This window comes from Spinacia oleracea, chromosome 2 (genome assembly GCF_020520425.1).
Source record: "Spinacia oleracea cultivar Varoflay chromosome 2, BTI_SOV_V1, whole genome shotgun sequence".
Taxonomy (NCBI): Eukaryota; Viridiplantae; Streptophyta; class Magnoliopsida; order Caryophyllales; family Amaranthaceae; genus Spinacia; species Spinacia oleracea.
The window spans coordinates 62,239,630-62,256,395 of record NC_079488.1 but is presented as its reverse complement, the minus strand read 5'-3'; positions in this window follow the sequence as shown (position 1 = coordinate 62,256,395).

Sequence of the window (16,766 nt, the reverse complement as noted above, 5' to 3'; positions counted from 1 at the left end):
GGAAAATGGAACAACTTGCTAAAGATTACATTAAGAATGTTGTGAGGTTACATGGAGTTCCTAAGGATATCGTATCAGATAGGGATTCAAGGTTTCTTTCGAATTTCTGGAAGAGTGTGCAGAAGAGCTTTGGTACGACATTGAAAATGAGTATAGCCTTCCACCCCGCCACAGATGGACAAACTGAGAGAACCATCCAAACCCTTGAGGACATGCTTCGAGCATGCGTCATCGATTTCCAAGGAAGTTGGGAAGATAGCCTGGATTTGATTGAGTTTTCATATAACAATAGTTATCATGCTAGTATTGGGATGGCACCATTTGAGGCCCTGTATGGACGAAAATGTAGGAGTCCCCTTTGTTGGAATGACATTAGTGAAACAGTAGTGTTGGGACCTCAAATGATAGAGGACACCATGAACCAAATCCGAACCATCCAATCAAAGATTCAAGCGGCGCAGGATCGCCAAAAGAGTTATGCAGACTTGAAACGTAGGGATGAAGAGTTCAACATAGGTGATAAGGTGTTGCTCAAAGTGTCACCAATGAAAGGTGTCATGAGATTTGGGAAGAAAGGAAAGTTGATCCCTAAGTACATAGGCCCATGTGAAATCTTAGAATGGATTGGAAAGGTAGCTTATAAACTAGCCTTGCATATGGAGTTGCATAGAGTGCATAATGTGTTCCACATATCTCAGTTAAGGAAATATGTTCAGGATAAGTCGCATGTGTTGCAACCGGAGACCATAGAATTAGACCAAAGTTTAACTTTCGAGGAAAGACCTGTCAAAATCCTGGATAGTAAAGTGCGTAGTACACGTACTAAGGATGTGATAATTGTCAAAGTGTTATGGTGTAATCAAGAATCTGAGGAAGCAACTTGGGAAGCGGAGGACAAAATGAGAAAGAAATTTCCTGAGCTTTTTCCCGAGGTTAGTTGAGTTACGGGGTCGTAACTCGTGTCTTTTAAGGGGGGTAGAGTGCGGTAGAATTTCGCGCTTTTTACCTTGTTTTCCCCTATTTTATGCTCAATTTAGTGCTTTCTATTGAATTCGCACTTATTATTGTCCTGTTTAATCATGTAAAGAGTACATCAACTTAAAATTTTTGCAAGTGAACGCATTAAAGTCTCATAAAGTCTCAAGTTTTGAGTTTGAATTTTGATTTCCGAACCCAAGTTTCGGGAAGAAACTTATTTTAAGGAGGGTAGACTGTAATACCTCGTATTTTTATAATAATTATAAATATATTTTATTATATTTATAAAGCATTTTATGATTTTTAGAATTTATTTCGCATTTAAATATTATTTAAATGTATTTTAATTAATTAGAATATTTATTATTTTAATTAATTACGAAACGAATTTAATTTTCGAGTCGGGAAATTTAATGGGTCGCAAGTAATTTAAAAAGGTTTGGGTTTTAAATGAAAAGTCCAATTCGTTTTATTAAACGAGCCCAATCAAAAGAATTTAATTCAAGCGCTAAGCTAGCCCAATCATTTAATTCCCTAAGCCCAATTCTAATTTCCTAAGCCTAGCCCATTAGAAATTGGGAGCCTATAAATAGGACTCCGCTCATTAAATGATCCCCCTATTTTGTAATAAACCTTCTTTTGCTTTTCTTGCCCCACACTCCTCTTCCTCTCTCCTTGCTCGTCCGACCCTCGTCCCGCACACGAGTGCCCGCTGCTGCTCGTGCCCCTTGCACGGCACGGCACCCCTTCCCCCCTTGTGTGTCGTCGTTGTTGTTGTGTGGTGCTGCCTTCCCTCGCCCACACTCCCTCTCTGTCGCTCAGCCTTGCTGCTCACCCTCGCGCCCCAACGCGCGCGCCCCTGCTCTCTCGCCCTTTCCTCGCGCACAGCGCCCGGCGCTCAGCGTGCTGTGCCTGCCCATGTCCCGCGCGCGCCCAGCGTGTTGTGCCTGCCTTGTCCCTCGCGCCAGCGCTGCTGTGCCTCGTCCCCTGCCGCGCGCACACAAGTAACGCGTGTGTGTGTGTGTGTGTTTTGTTTTTGTTCGTTGATTCAATTTTTTTCGCCCAATCACTTAAATCCGTGGTTGTTCCGTGCTATAGGCCGGATTGGTATAATTCTCTTCTTCCTTGCCTATTCTATTTCAATTCCGTATTTTAAATTATATTATTATTATTGTTTTGATTAATTATAATGCTGGGAATCGGTTATGAACACTGTACTTTGAGGATTTATGTGTTGTGAATCTTTAAGCTTGTTTTAATTATTAAAGCATGAATTTTGAGATTCGTTTATTTAATAAAGAATTGATTTTTATGACGTTAAATTGGTGTTATTGGGATTTTCAAGTTAGGGTTTTAACCTAGACCTAATGAGTCAATTGATTAGCATAATTAGGTGATGATTTTAATTATGATAATCAATTATATTTTCAGATTTATATAAAGGCTTAAAGTGTTGATTTTTATTGATTTTAGAGGCGGAAAAAGTATGTTTTCATACTAGGGATTAGTTTTGCAAATTGAGACGATTATTTTATTGAAGAACAATTGAATTCTAATGTTTAAAAAAGGTTTAAGATTTTATAAAGTTTCTGGAAATTTAATGAACATGGAAATAATTTAAGTTTCATTATTTTGGTGATAGGAGGTGATTTCTAAGTGAGTGCCCGTATTGCAAAGTGGCCCCTACGCTTAGGTATTCAAGGTACGTACAAGTCTAGGGCGTCCACACCATTTGTCAAGAGAATTACATGATTGTTGTTGGTGTGAATTATATTATGTGGATTCATGTTTATTTTGGTGAAAGATCATGTGAATTATGATGTTGGATTTATTGGATTATTTGTTGAACAAGCATGTTGGGATTATTATGAGTATGGATTTCATTGTCAATCATGTTGTTCAGTGTTTATGCATGTATGGTTGGTTTTACATGCAAGGGATGGATTATTTATTATTATGCTATTGTACGGGATGTCTAGCATACTTTTGAGCCAATTATTCGTACCTCGTTGTACTATTTATTTTACCACGTGTGAAGGGTTAGCTCACGTAAGCCACCGCACATGTAGGGTTCAGTTGGGAATATTATATGAAATGAATTAGGATTTGTCGTGCAAGGGCACAACCCTCATGTTAATGGGCATGATGTGGAATCTCACTTTTGTGAGGAGGAACCTGGTAGTAATTTCACAAGTGTCTTGCTTTGTTGATCACAAGTCCTAAAGCATTAAAATAAGATTGTTTTGGTTGTTGTTTATTAATTGTACATGTGTATGTTGTTGATTCTTGAGTCTGCCTTTAATAAAATATTAATAAACGTAAAGTGCAACCAGAACAAGCTTCAAAACTCTTGGAACGTATATTCCTTGAGTATGAACAATGGGGGGGGGGGACTTGCCGGAAAGCTTGATCTCCTACTAATGATACAAGACGTTGTTTCATTTATATTATGCGCAGGAATTCCGTCGGTATGGCCCGACACTCGGTATGGTCCGATATTATTATTTATTATTTGGTGTATGGTTGGCTCCCATCACCCTTCCTTTATGGAATATTCTTTTGGCCCGTTCGAAGCTTATTCTAATTAAATTGTGAGTCAAGAGTCGAGTCAAGAGTCGAGTCTTGAATTCATGGTTTGTTTGTTAATTATTAAATGGCTTTTGCATGTTGATTAGTACTTAGGGAGTGATGCATGTTTATAGTTTTATTTCACTCTATTCTTGTAAGTACTCAGCTTTTGCTGACTACGTGCTTTGTATCTTATGGCCTTTGCCTTAATGAACCTATGATGATCTATCATTTGCACTTGCAGTGATGGGGAGTAGAATAATATAGCAGGTTGGTAGATCAAAATCATGTGGCTTGGGATGATTGAGAGAGTTGCATGCTTTCGTACTTGAACTATTTTAATTATACTTTAATTATGTTTGAATTTGTTGAACTTTTATACTTTGGTTTTGGGTCGTCATGGTTCAAATTTGTAGGAGGCCTCGATAGTTTATTAATTATGTTTTGGAAAGTTAGTTGGCATTAAATTCCGTTGCGTAATTCTGGTAATAGCCTTAACCGTTATCACGCTGGCGGTAATACTTTAGTAATTCCTTTATTTTAAGTTGGAAAATGATTTTATAAAAGCAAGGAATTATTATGGTGTTACACGTGCTGTGGACTATCTACGGAGGGACGACACTTGGAGTCATAAACTTGTTCTTGTTCAGTTCGGGAGAATCTAGGGAAGGCACGCGTCACATGTATGTATACTAAATTATGCTAATTAATTATGTGACAATTAATTTGCCCGGCTTTATGAGTTTTCCGCATGAAATATATGTTTTATATTTGTCATAACCTTACAGTGGTATCACGAGCCTCTAATTAATTCCATAATCAATTATAGTTAACATGGTTAAATTTTATAAATTTGCAACGAATTAAAGGGGTGATTAATTTCGTTGATTATAATTAATTGCAAATTCGTGCGATTATTTAATTATATGTTCGTAGGATTTTCGGCAGTTTAGTCAATAATGATCGGAATCGTATAATTTTATAGTGAATTTCGCATGTAAACGACGTTTTAAAATTTTGACAAAAATCCAAGATTTGATGCCGAACCCAGAATTCCCAAATTCGAATCCTAACTATGACTTTTCAGAGGTTTTAGTTTTTCGAACGCAAAATTTATAATTTTTATGATGTTAAATTAAATATTTGCGAATCTTGTATGTAAATCTTGAATCTATGATTGACCTACTGTATATGCTTAACAATTTTAATGCCTAAACTTGTTAATTATATGATATGTGTGTTTTATATAGAGTTTTACCCCCGTCCCTTAGTACTTTTATGCATCAAATGAGCTCTTAGGAGCCGTTTTTAGTACTAATCTGTGTTGTTGAGTGTGCCTTGAGTTTCAGGATTGATTATTGAGAAATTGGTCTTTTTAGACCCGTTTCATGGTGATTTAGGCCACTATATAAGCCCGAAGAAGTTCGGGACCATTATCTTCGACTTTCGGGAGCCTTAGATGCTTACGGTTGAGCCCCGGGAGTTAGACTCGGTGATATGGGCGATGGATGATGACTTTTGCAAATCGCCCTTTGAGCTGAGGGCAAAGTGAGAAGATCGGGCGAAATAAAATAACCTTGAAGTCATCGCTGCGCGCCCGATTGGGCGGGCTTCGCCCGATCCGGATGGGGCGGTCGTTTTGGTACCTGCTGTGGATTTTCGTAACCGCCCGATCGGGCGGATTTTTTCCCGACCAGGCCAACTATCGAGCACTTCGCCCGATCGGGTGAAGCGTCGCCCGATCGGGCGACGCCAACCTCCAGTGTATTTCGCGAGTTTTATTTCCGTTTTTGGCTTGTATTTTGGGCAAACTATAAATACTATCCCTTTTATTTTTAGTAGACATCTTTCATTCTAGTATTAAGCACTTAGTTTATTTTCCTAAGCTGCGTTTTCTCTCTAAATTTGTTCAAAACACTTAGTTTCAATTTCTATAAAAATTCAAGCTTTCATATTCCATTGTTCTTCAATTAGGTATTGCTTCTTACTTTAATTTATTGTTTTGCTTTAATCATGTCTTCAATCATATTAATTGCTTTGTTTATTGGCAATATGTGTGAGTAGTTTAATTTCTAGGGTTTGGGGATCCATGAATAATTATGAAGGGATGATTGAACATTGTTGATTGTTGGTATTGTAATTGATTCCTATTGATTGGTTTATTCTACTATGCGATTAGATTTGCGCAGGTTTAATTGTGATAGTGTAGCAATATCAAGTTAAGATTCGAGAGATGCAATTTGATGTTTAGGCTTGTGTCAATAGGTGGAATTAGGATTAATACGCAGCGAGAGCCCGTTAATTCTAAGTCTATGATTAGTATCGATTCGAGAGAGCATGCTAGTCTAATTAATTACTTTATTGATTATTGTCGATTGATTATCATCCTGGATTTTTATTTGTTGGTGAACCTATGCCCTAGATCCTTTAATATATGAATTCTTAATTGTTTAATTATTGTCGTAGTCTTAGTATACAAACCAACCAACTCTTGTTTCCCAATAGTCTAGATTAGTTGATTAGTAGTAGAAAGAACATTGTTTCCCTGTGGATTCGATCCTGACTTCCCTTGCTACCTAGCTAGTGAACTTAGGTTTATTTTTGATAAGGTGATACGACTTTAGCCTGTCATTATACAACCTAATTTGTAATGTAATTAATTTGTTGAAATTCGAATAATTTAGAATTTGATTTGTTTTTCATAATTAATTAGCAATTTAATTAGGAACCTATGATTAAAAACCACCATAAATTTTGTTAAAATTGAAAAGTTTTAAAATTTTATGACCTAGATTTGAATCCATGAAAATAAATATAATCGGAAATTAATTTGAATAATAAATTTTCGATTTTTCGCAGAAATTTATGAAATTAATATGATTTAGTAATTCGTCAATAAATTTAAATAATAAAAGTTTTAATTTTTATGAAATCCGTTCACGAATCTTGCACGCACAAAGCAATGGACGCTAAGTGTTACCCTTAAGGGATGTTGTATAGTGCGGGCATGCGATGACGAGCAAGGGAGCTCGTCGCCCATGCGGTATGATGCAACGAGCAAGGTCGTGGCACATGCACGCAAGGCAGCAGCCCTGTTGTGCGCTGTGTGCTATGTGCACGTGGGCGGATGGGCGAGAAGCAAGGCAACGGGCACACATGGCCACGCGTGCGGGCAGCGAGAGCTGGCTCGACTAGCGAGCGCTGCCCAGCCCAGCGAGGGATGCCTCGCCACAGCGAGCGAGCGTGCTGCGCGCAGGCGTTGCTTGCTTGGCTTGCTGCGTCTGCGCGTGGCTGCTCGGGTCTTGCGGTACGATCAATCAAGTGGCAGCACATTGGGCGTTGCTGCTACGTGGGCTCGACGAGGCATGGGCGCGAGCCCATGGCCTTGTCTTGGCCCGATTGGTTCGTTTTTAATTTTAATTTTTCGGTTGAAAACGATTTTAATTAAATTTAAATTCGTAATTTAATTTTTTCTCGAAATTTAATTTTGAATAATTTAATTATTATAAATTTATTTATACTAATTATTTTACTAAGATTAAAACCTTGATAAAATTTAAATTAATTAATTTAATCAACTGAAAATAAATTAAAGGATATAAATAATAATATATATGAGCTTTAAATTTTAATTAAATTTATAAGTTTCCGGTTGGACTAGGAAATACAATTTTATGTTTAAAATTCGTAAAGCATGTAAAATTCTTGGTTTTAGTGGGAGCGTTTTAGTCATAAACTCTTGATTAGGTATACATTCCTTTAAGGTTAAAACAACTCGATTAGAATTAATAAGGATTGAATAATTTGTAGATTATTGGAAGTCTTGATTAATTGATGCAAATATTTATGTGATGCATAATATGTTCTACTAACTAGCTATGTGGGCCATTCATTGATAAATGAATGGGTGAATGTTATATTGTAAATGTACTGTTTTGCAGGTTATGGAAAGTGACTAGTATGGCCCAAATAGGATAGAAAATATGGTCTGCGTACCATTAATTTGAATGTAAAATTGGTCTAATGCACCAAAGTTTTTAATTTAAATTTGGTCTGCGTACCATCAAATAGTTGTAAGTAGTTTCAATTATAGCTTATCCTATTTGAAGAAAATGGCGCCTCCCATGGTGAAATTCGATACGGAGTTTCCAATCCATTTTCAAGATGGAGTTTGAAGTTGAAGCTTCAAGATGAAGTCGGGCCATACTAGATCACATTTATATCTTATGCATGTTTTAAGTTGTTTATTGCTTTAAATATGTCTTAATTATGCATGAGATTGTGGCTTAATTATGTTGTATGATTAAGAATTTTAGTTCACTTAAAATCTAACCAACATTGTAAGAGACATAAGTTCCAAACTTTAAAAATTGAGTTAAAAGGTGCCATGCCAAAATAACACTTACTTGGATAACCTTTACATCAATCTTAGTAATAGTTTTCCGCCATAGCGAGGTGTTACTTATTGATCCTAAAGGGGTAAGGTACACAAATAATTGTGAGTACATGTTAGTTTTGGTAAAACTCAACGATATAAGTAAGGAGTCCTTTTATGTCGTGGCAAATGAGATAGGTTTACCTAATAAGTTCTTAGACGTACCTATCAACCAAGAGTAGTTTCTAGACTATTAGCAAAGGCTTTGCTTACCTAAAATATTTTAGAATTGAGTCTAAATACATAACGTGCTTAATTCTTCAATGATTTAAGGGTCTTGGAATCATTTTATTCACACCTGCCGGAACACATAACTTGAATAAAATGCTTAATAAATAATTAATTATGCATGTATGCTAGAATTAAGTTTATTAAAAGAAACTGTGAATGGTTATTTATTTGTTTATTCTTTTTCAATTGTAGTTTTAACTATGGCAAACAACAATCAAAACATCATCATGGGTTCTGAGCTTATAATCAAGCTGAACCTAACAAATTTTCTTGAATGGGAAGCTAAGCTGGTTGAAGTAGTAAGACTCAATGGATTTGAGTATGTACTGTTCAATCCCATGCCAAGCTACTATGCCAGAGACATAACCCCTGAAAGACATGCCGCCTGGGATGCGGATCTCAAGAAGGTTATGAGTCTCATGCTGAACAACATCCTTGATGAATGGGCTAGGAGGTTTGTAGCTTACGAACCTTTTATGCTCATCAAGAATCTGAGGGATATCTGTCGTGGAAATACGGAGGACAGAGACCTAAATGTCCATGAGTTGATCGAATCAATGTCAGGTCTGAAGGTTAGTTCTCATAACAGATGTTTTAGGATGGAAGTCCAAGAAACTCATGTTCAGGTCCTTCGCACTAAACAAAGGGTTGGTGTTCCACAAAGGTTCCATGTAGACCTTATGCTTTCATATTTTGATCGCCTAAGTCTATTAGGAACACCAATAAGCGAAAGGATGGCAGTCTCTATCTTGCTCAACTCACTCCACAGTGGGTTTGGTTGCTTTAAGCAACTATACCTGAGTGAACCAAGAGAAGAAACAGTTGCAGAGTTTCTTCACCTGGTCAAAAAGGCTGAGATAATACTCGACTGTGAAGCCAAGGATTTACTCAAGGCTAAAGGGAGACCCTTCAAGAAAGGTGTAAAGTCCAAGGGCATTGCTGAGTTAGTTCCCAGAAAGAAGACAAAGCAGAACAAGTCCACATCAAGTTGTCTTTATTATGATAGAATTGGCCATTACAAGAGAGAATGTCCAAAGCTTAAGGAAGATCAGAAGAACGGAACAGTCGTTCCATCTTCAAGTATTTTCATTATAGACTGTATACTTACTAATTCAACTTCTTGGGTATTAGATACAGGTTGTGGCTCACACTTATGTTCCAATTCGCATGGACTAAGAAGAAGTAGAAGGTTAAGCAAGGGTGAAGTCGACCTACGAGTGGGAAATGGAGCACGAATTGCTGCATTAGCTGTAGGAATTTAGTATTTGTCGTTGCCCTTTGGGCTAGTTTTGGAACTGGAAGAGTGTTTCCATGTTCCAAGTCTTACTAAAAACATCATTTCTGTTTCTTGCTTAGATGCTAAGGGATTTTCATTTTTAATAAAATACAATAGTTGCTCGTTTTATTTTAAAGAGATGTTTTATGGATCTGCTAGATTAGTCAATGGACTTTATTTATTAGATCACGACAAACAAGTTTATAACATAAATACCAAAAAGTCCAAAAAGAATGATTCAGATCTCACCTATCTGTGGCATTGTCGATTAGGCCATATTAACATGAAGCGCATAGAAAGACTTCAAAAGGAAGGAATTCTAGAACCATTTGACTTAGAGGATTATGGTAAGTGCGAGTCATGTTTACTTGGCAAAATGACAAAGCAGCCTTTCTCTAAAGTTGGAGAAAGAGTAACTGAACTATTGGGTTTAATCCATACAGATGTATGTGGACCAATGAGTACAAATGCTAGAGGTGGTTTCAGCTACTTTATCACTTTCACTGATGACTTCTGTAGATATGGTTATGTCTACCTAATGAAGCATAAGTCTGAATCCTTTGACAAATTCAAGGAATTTCATAGTGAAGTAGAGAATTAGTTAGGCAAGAAGATTAAGACACTGCGGTCTGATAGTGGCGGTGAATATCTGAGCTATGAAATTGATGAACATCTGAAAGAATGTGGAATTCTATCAGAATTGACTCCTCTTGGAACACCTCAATGGAACGGTGTGTCAGAACGAAGGAATAGAACCTTGCTAGACATGGTTAGATCAATGATGGGTCGGGCCGAACTTCCAATAGAATTTTGGGGACATGCTCTAAACACAGCTGCACTCACAATAAATAGAGCTCCGTCTATAGCTGTCGAAAAGACTCCATATGAGTTATGGTTTGGAAAGCCTCCAAATGTATCTTTTCTTAAGATTTGGGGCTGTGAAGTATACGTCAAACGATTAATTTCAGACAAGCTTCAACCAAAATCTGACAAATGTATCCTTGTGGGCTATCCAAAGGAAACAAAGGGGTATTACTTCTACACTACATCTGAGAACAAGGTGTTTGTTGCTCGAGATGGTATCTTTTTGGAAAGAGATCAGATTTCCAAAATGACAAGTGGGAGAAAAGTAGACCTCGAAGAAATTCAAGTCGAACAACAAACTCTAGAGAATGCTCAAGATGACATTCAGGTTGAAACTCAGAGATCTTTAGAAGTATCTGGTGAGAATCGAGAACCATCTAGAAATGTAACCCCGCGTAGATGGATGTCAAAACCGCTTTCTTAAACGACGTTTTAACAGAAACTGTGTTTATGACACAGCCTGAGGGTTTTGAGGATCCAAAGAATGCTAATAAGGTATGCAAGCTTAAGAAATCCATTTACGGATTGAAGAAAGCATCTAGGAGATGGAATATACGTTTTGATGAAGCAGTTAGTGACTTTGGCTTCGCAAGAACGCAGACGAATCTTGTGTATACAAGAAGGTTAGTGGGAGCAAATTTGCTTTTCTAGTATTATATGTCGACGAGATATTACTTATCGGAAATGACATTCCTATGTTGAACTCTGTCAGGATTTGGCTTGGGAAATGTTTTTCGATGAAGGATCTAGGAGAAGCACAGTACATACTGGGCATCAAGATTTACAGAGATAGATCTAAAAAGATGATTGGACTTAGTCAAAGAACTTATATCAATAAGGTGCTTGAAAGGTAATATGGCAGACTCCAAGCGAGGCTACCTACCCATGTCTCATGGAATGACTCTAAGCAAGACTTAGTGCCCAAAAACACTAGATGAGCATAGACGAATGATTCAATAATGTATGCTATGATATGTACACGTTCGAATGTTGCGTATGCACTCAGTGCCACGAGAAGATACCAGTCAAAACCAGGAGAGGCACATTGGACTGCTGCTAAGAATATTCTGAAGTACTTGAAAAGGCACAAAGATGATTTCCTGGTCTATGGTGGAGATGATGAATTAATTTTTAAAGGCTATACGGACGCAAGTTTCCAAACCGACAAGGATGATTTCAGATCACAATCTAGGTTTGTCTTCTGCCTCAACGGAGGTGCAGTAAGCAGGAAAAGTGCTAAGCAAAGCACCATTGTGGATTCTACAACTGAAGCGGAGTACATTGCTGCTCATGAAGCAGCAAAGGAAGCTATTTGGCTAAGGAAGTTCATAGGTGAACTTGGTGTAGTCCCCTCCATTAAAGGACTAATAGCTCTATATTGTGATAATAACGGAGCTACTGCACATGCAAAGGAGCCTAGACACCACCAGAGAGTCAAGCATGTACTTCGTAGATTTCACCTTCTACGAGAGTTCGTTGAAAGAAAAGCATTCGAGATAAGCAAGATTGGAACTGACGACAACATCTCAGATCCATTAACTAAACCTCTACCGCAAGCGAAGCACAACTCGCACACTGCAGCTATGGGAATCAAGCATGTTGGAGAATGGCTTTGATGTCCTTATTTAATGTTTTAAATTTTTAGAGTTTAATACTTTGTAAAAAGTTATTGGTTAACCATTCATATAAATGAATAGAATTCATTTTCCATTTAATTTGTGGTTTATTAAATGATGAGTCCCTTCAATTTGACGATATATTCAAGATAGACTGTCAGGACCAGTCCTGTGACTAAGAAATGTCTATCAAGTGAAATTGAATGTCAAAGGTTGAAAAAGGTCCCTGGTCGGAGTTTTCTATAAAGCTGGACGCATAGAAAACGCTAGACGACTAGAATGCAAGATGACTAGTAGTTCTGTTTCTTGAGCTATGTGGACATGGAAATGTCGCAATCATTTGCGTAGATACTTACTTTGAGAAGACTAGTATCGGACATACCTATGAAACTTTACTGTAAGAGATGAAAATCTGTCATAAGTAAATTTCATTAAAATTATTAGACACTAATCCTCAATACCTGAGTGATTTGAGATTACTTGTTTGAGAACTAGTTACTTTGTTGTCATCCGTCCCACCGTAAAAGGAGGCCATAAGGGCAACGCTCGGGGAATCACCTATCAAACGAAGTCTAACCTCAAGATCGCAAGATTGGGATTGTCCTCCCATAAATCGGGACGAGATGCTGAAAGTTGTACAAGGCCACTCGGAGAGCTAGAAACTGTAAAATGCATGGCCGTGCTCAGATGAATCATAGGCTATGATTATCTGTTTATTTGATCAGTTGAACTCTGAAACCGAGAAATACCCATGGACATAATAAGGATGACAACTCTTACCTTATATTCATGAGCAAGCATCAAGCGACAAAGGAATTAGGCAATGCAAACTTGTGCCTAAGGAATTAGGAAATAATGCCCTTGGTCCAAGTATGCATTAAATACTAAGTCTAATAAATGCGGTTCAGTATTAATTAATTATGCAAGTTAATAATTCAGTGAGATCAAGTGAACTGTATGCCTAGCTAGAGGCCACTTCAGTTAAAGTGGATTTAATAATATTAATCCACAGCTTACTCTTGACTGAACCCGTAGGGTCACACAAATAGTACGTGAACGGATCAAGTATTTAAGTGAATTAAATACTCCATTTATGGATATTCGGAATCGACGAATCCCGGTTCCAGTGGGAGCTGAAATCGTCATAAGGCAAATTATGAATACTCCGGAAATGATGATATTGCCGGAAACGGAAATATGGATCGTATCGAAAACTTAAATATATCCAAGTCGTAGATGTTGCCGGAAACGGAAACATGGTACGTATCGGAAAATATTATCGGAAATGGATATTGCCGGAAACGGAAATATTGCCGGAATCGGAAATATTATCGGGATCGGAAATAAATTCCAGAAACGGAAATATTAAATATTTTTTCGAAATGGAAATTAATTACGGAATCGGAAATATTAAATATTGTTCGAATCGGAAATGAATTCCGGAATCGAAAAACGAATCGGAAACGCGGCGTACAAAATAAACATCGGACGAGCTTGCTAGACGCAAGGGCCAGCACGAAGCTAGGCTCGCGCCTAGCGAAGCCCGCACAAAGCGAGCAGCAACATCAGCAGCCCGCCTAGCAAGGCAGGCCCAGCCAAGCGCAAGGCAAGGCCAGGCCCAGCCGAGCAAGGCAAGGCCAGCAGCAGCAGCGCCCACGTTGTGGGCCGCGTGACTGCCTACTGGGCCGAGCCGCGAGCGCGCACAGTGCCCCTCGTGGGCTGCTCGTGTGTGTGTATTGTGTTCGTGCATGCTACGAATCCTTAGACGCTTAGGATTTGTCCGGTTAGTTGTTTTCCTAAATCCACTAGAGTTAGTCGTTTGATTAAACACTAAAACACAAAGGATTAATCTTAATTGAATTCTAATTGAATTAGTAAATTGAATCCTAGTGGATATCTAAGTCCGATAAAGTCCTCCCTATAAATAGGTGATACATAATCACAATTTAAAGAACATATTCATAAGTATTCATATAGTTTTAAGATTAAACTAAGCTTAATAATTTGCCAAATAATTAAGTTCGAATAACATAAAACCTTAGACTATATTCTAGTTAATTGAATCTAAGGCGGATCCGGACGTGTTGTGGACTATCTACGGAGGGACGACACTTGGAGTCCTAAACTTGTTCTTGTTCGGTTCGGGAGCAGCTAGGGAAGGCACGCGTCACATGTATGTATACTAAATTAGTCTAATTTATTATGTGGCAATTAATTTGGATTCCTGGCTTTATGGTTTTTCCGCATGAAATATATGTTTTATATTTGTCATAACCTTACACAAACTTCAAAGGTTTAAGTTCTAAAAAGGTATACAAGCTTCAATAGTTCAAATCTCAAAAGGGCTACCGTACAATCTTCAATACAACAATCCCAGCGGACCCAAGCTCCAGGAAGTTCAAAAGTGCAAAGCCTTATCAAGCCTCGTACCCACAATGGACTCAAGCTCCGGGAAAATCAAAGAAATTCAAAATCCAAGAGTCAGTAAAAAACTCTTTCCCCAGTGGATACGTTCCCCAGTAGATAAGAGGCTAAAATTGTTGTCAAGCCTTCTTATCATGTACTTTTATCCAAGTTCAATAAAAAAAATCATCTTTAAATTATATCCTTGATTGTCTTACCATAATTGTTTTAAAAGCAATGAACGAACAAAAAGGAAAATTATTTGATACAGGAAACAGATGGCAAAACTTATTTTGCACTTTACATAAAAGAGTTCGCAATCAGTCACTCACCTAGGCCTAACATAGCCCACTAACTTTGGGAAGAAAAGATCCACATACAAGACCAACAACTGGGGGCTCACTCGGCCCACCTTAACGATTTCTGAAAGATATAATCCACCAACACAAGAAGCAACTTGCAACCTTTAAAAATATCATTTTCCTTGACCATGAAACAATTAATCCACTTTATTGTTAGCCATGTTGAACCTCGTCTAAAGGATCCTTTTTATTCAACTTGCACTGATCTGAACCCGAGGATAGGAATGCAATATGACAACAGTACGGACCAGAAGATGCGTACCTGGAAAAAGGAAATATTCAAGTAAGAAGGGCCATTTAAAAAAAAAAGAATCCAAGAACGCCGTGAAGTAATCGGTCAAGTCAAATTGAATCCATGTCGGGCACACTTATTATTAAGTTGTTGTTTGGCGTTCGGATTTCAAATACAATAATACAATTTCAATATCGTCATTTCAATACCGCACTTTCAATAACGCAATTTCAATAGCGTACTTTCAATATCGCAATTTCAATAACGCACTTTCAATATCGCACCTTTAATTCCTACGCTTGCCATTTAAATTCTGCACCCTTTACTCACCTTTTTTAAGGTGATGTGATTTTGCACCTAAACAATGTTCTACGCATTTCAATAATTCCTATTTGCGATGATGCTTTACGTGTTTATTTCTTTCATTACCTAGCATGCTAAATACGACAATTAGACCTGATCATGATGGACCCGGCCCTAAAAACACCGGGTTTTGGTCATAGAAACAGGCCCGAAGTCCGGGTTTTGGTAGAGAAAATCAGGCCCGATATATTTCGGTCCGGGTTACGGGTTAGGTGTTCAGCCGCGGCCCGACCCGCTGGCCCGAACTTAAATGGAGCCTGCGATTTTAAAAAAACGCAAGCCAAAGATAAAAAAACCCTGCTCCAGCTTTTCTAGCTCTCTGCTCATTTCCGCCTCCCTCTTCTCTGTATTCCCTTACTTACTTTCTCTCTCCTAATTTCACTTATCACTGTAGCACTCCTGCCATTACAGACCGAGAAATTTGATGGTAATCACGTTTCTCTTCTCTCTTCAGTCTTGAGTAGTTGAGTTCTTTTAATTGAACATTATTTTTCTCTTAAATTTTTATATTTCAATAATCAAATCTAACGCCATTAAAACCAGATTAGGTACAAGAACCTAGTACTACTATCTAGTATCTAATATCTTGGATTATAAATTTCTAATATAACGCCATATATATGTTGAATTTGACAAAAAAAAATGTTTTGACCTAACTTTGGGTTCATCCTCCTAAATGGAGTAAACGCCTATTTGAGTAATTGCAAACTGCAAAGTTGGTTAATACACTAAATCACTAATCTTTGGTAGATTTAATTTTGTAATATGATAATCTCATAATCTGTAATATATATTCGATTATTCGGTAATGTACTAATAGTCTATTGATTTTTAGATTTTATTTGTATATTTTCAAGTTGATACTGAATTGTAATATCATTAACTCTACTATCAAAAAAAGAATATCATTAACTCAATTTATTTTATTATGTTATTGTTAAGTTGATGACTTGCTGTTGAAAAACTCTGCTAGTACTATTATTCAATTATTCAAATTATAAAGTAGTATAATGCGTTTTAGAATTATATTACAATAGGATTTCTCTTAATTAGTTTATAAATTTAATTTTTATATTAATTGTTATGTTACAATTTTTACACGCTACATTTTGTACATTATGATCAAGTCTGCCGCAAGTAAAAAGCGTCCATTGTCAAGCTTGCCCGATGATGACGTTGCTATACTAGAAAACCAAGATGAAGATGGAGAAGATGTTGATGTTGTTCATGATCGTAGATCAATGGTATGGAAGGAGATTGAGAAACTTGAATCTGGTGACAAGAATGAAACAAAAGCCAAGTGTATGCACTGTGAGCAAATCTTTACTGCAAAATCAAAAAATGGTACTTCTCATTTGAAAAGACATCTTGATAAGTGTATTGTGAAACATAATGCTTCAATTAAAAGCTTTTTGATTGGGACTGAATGTACATCTGA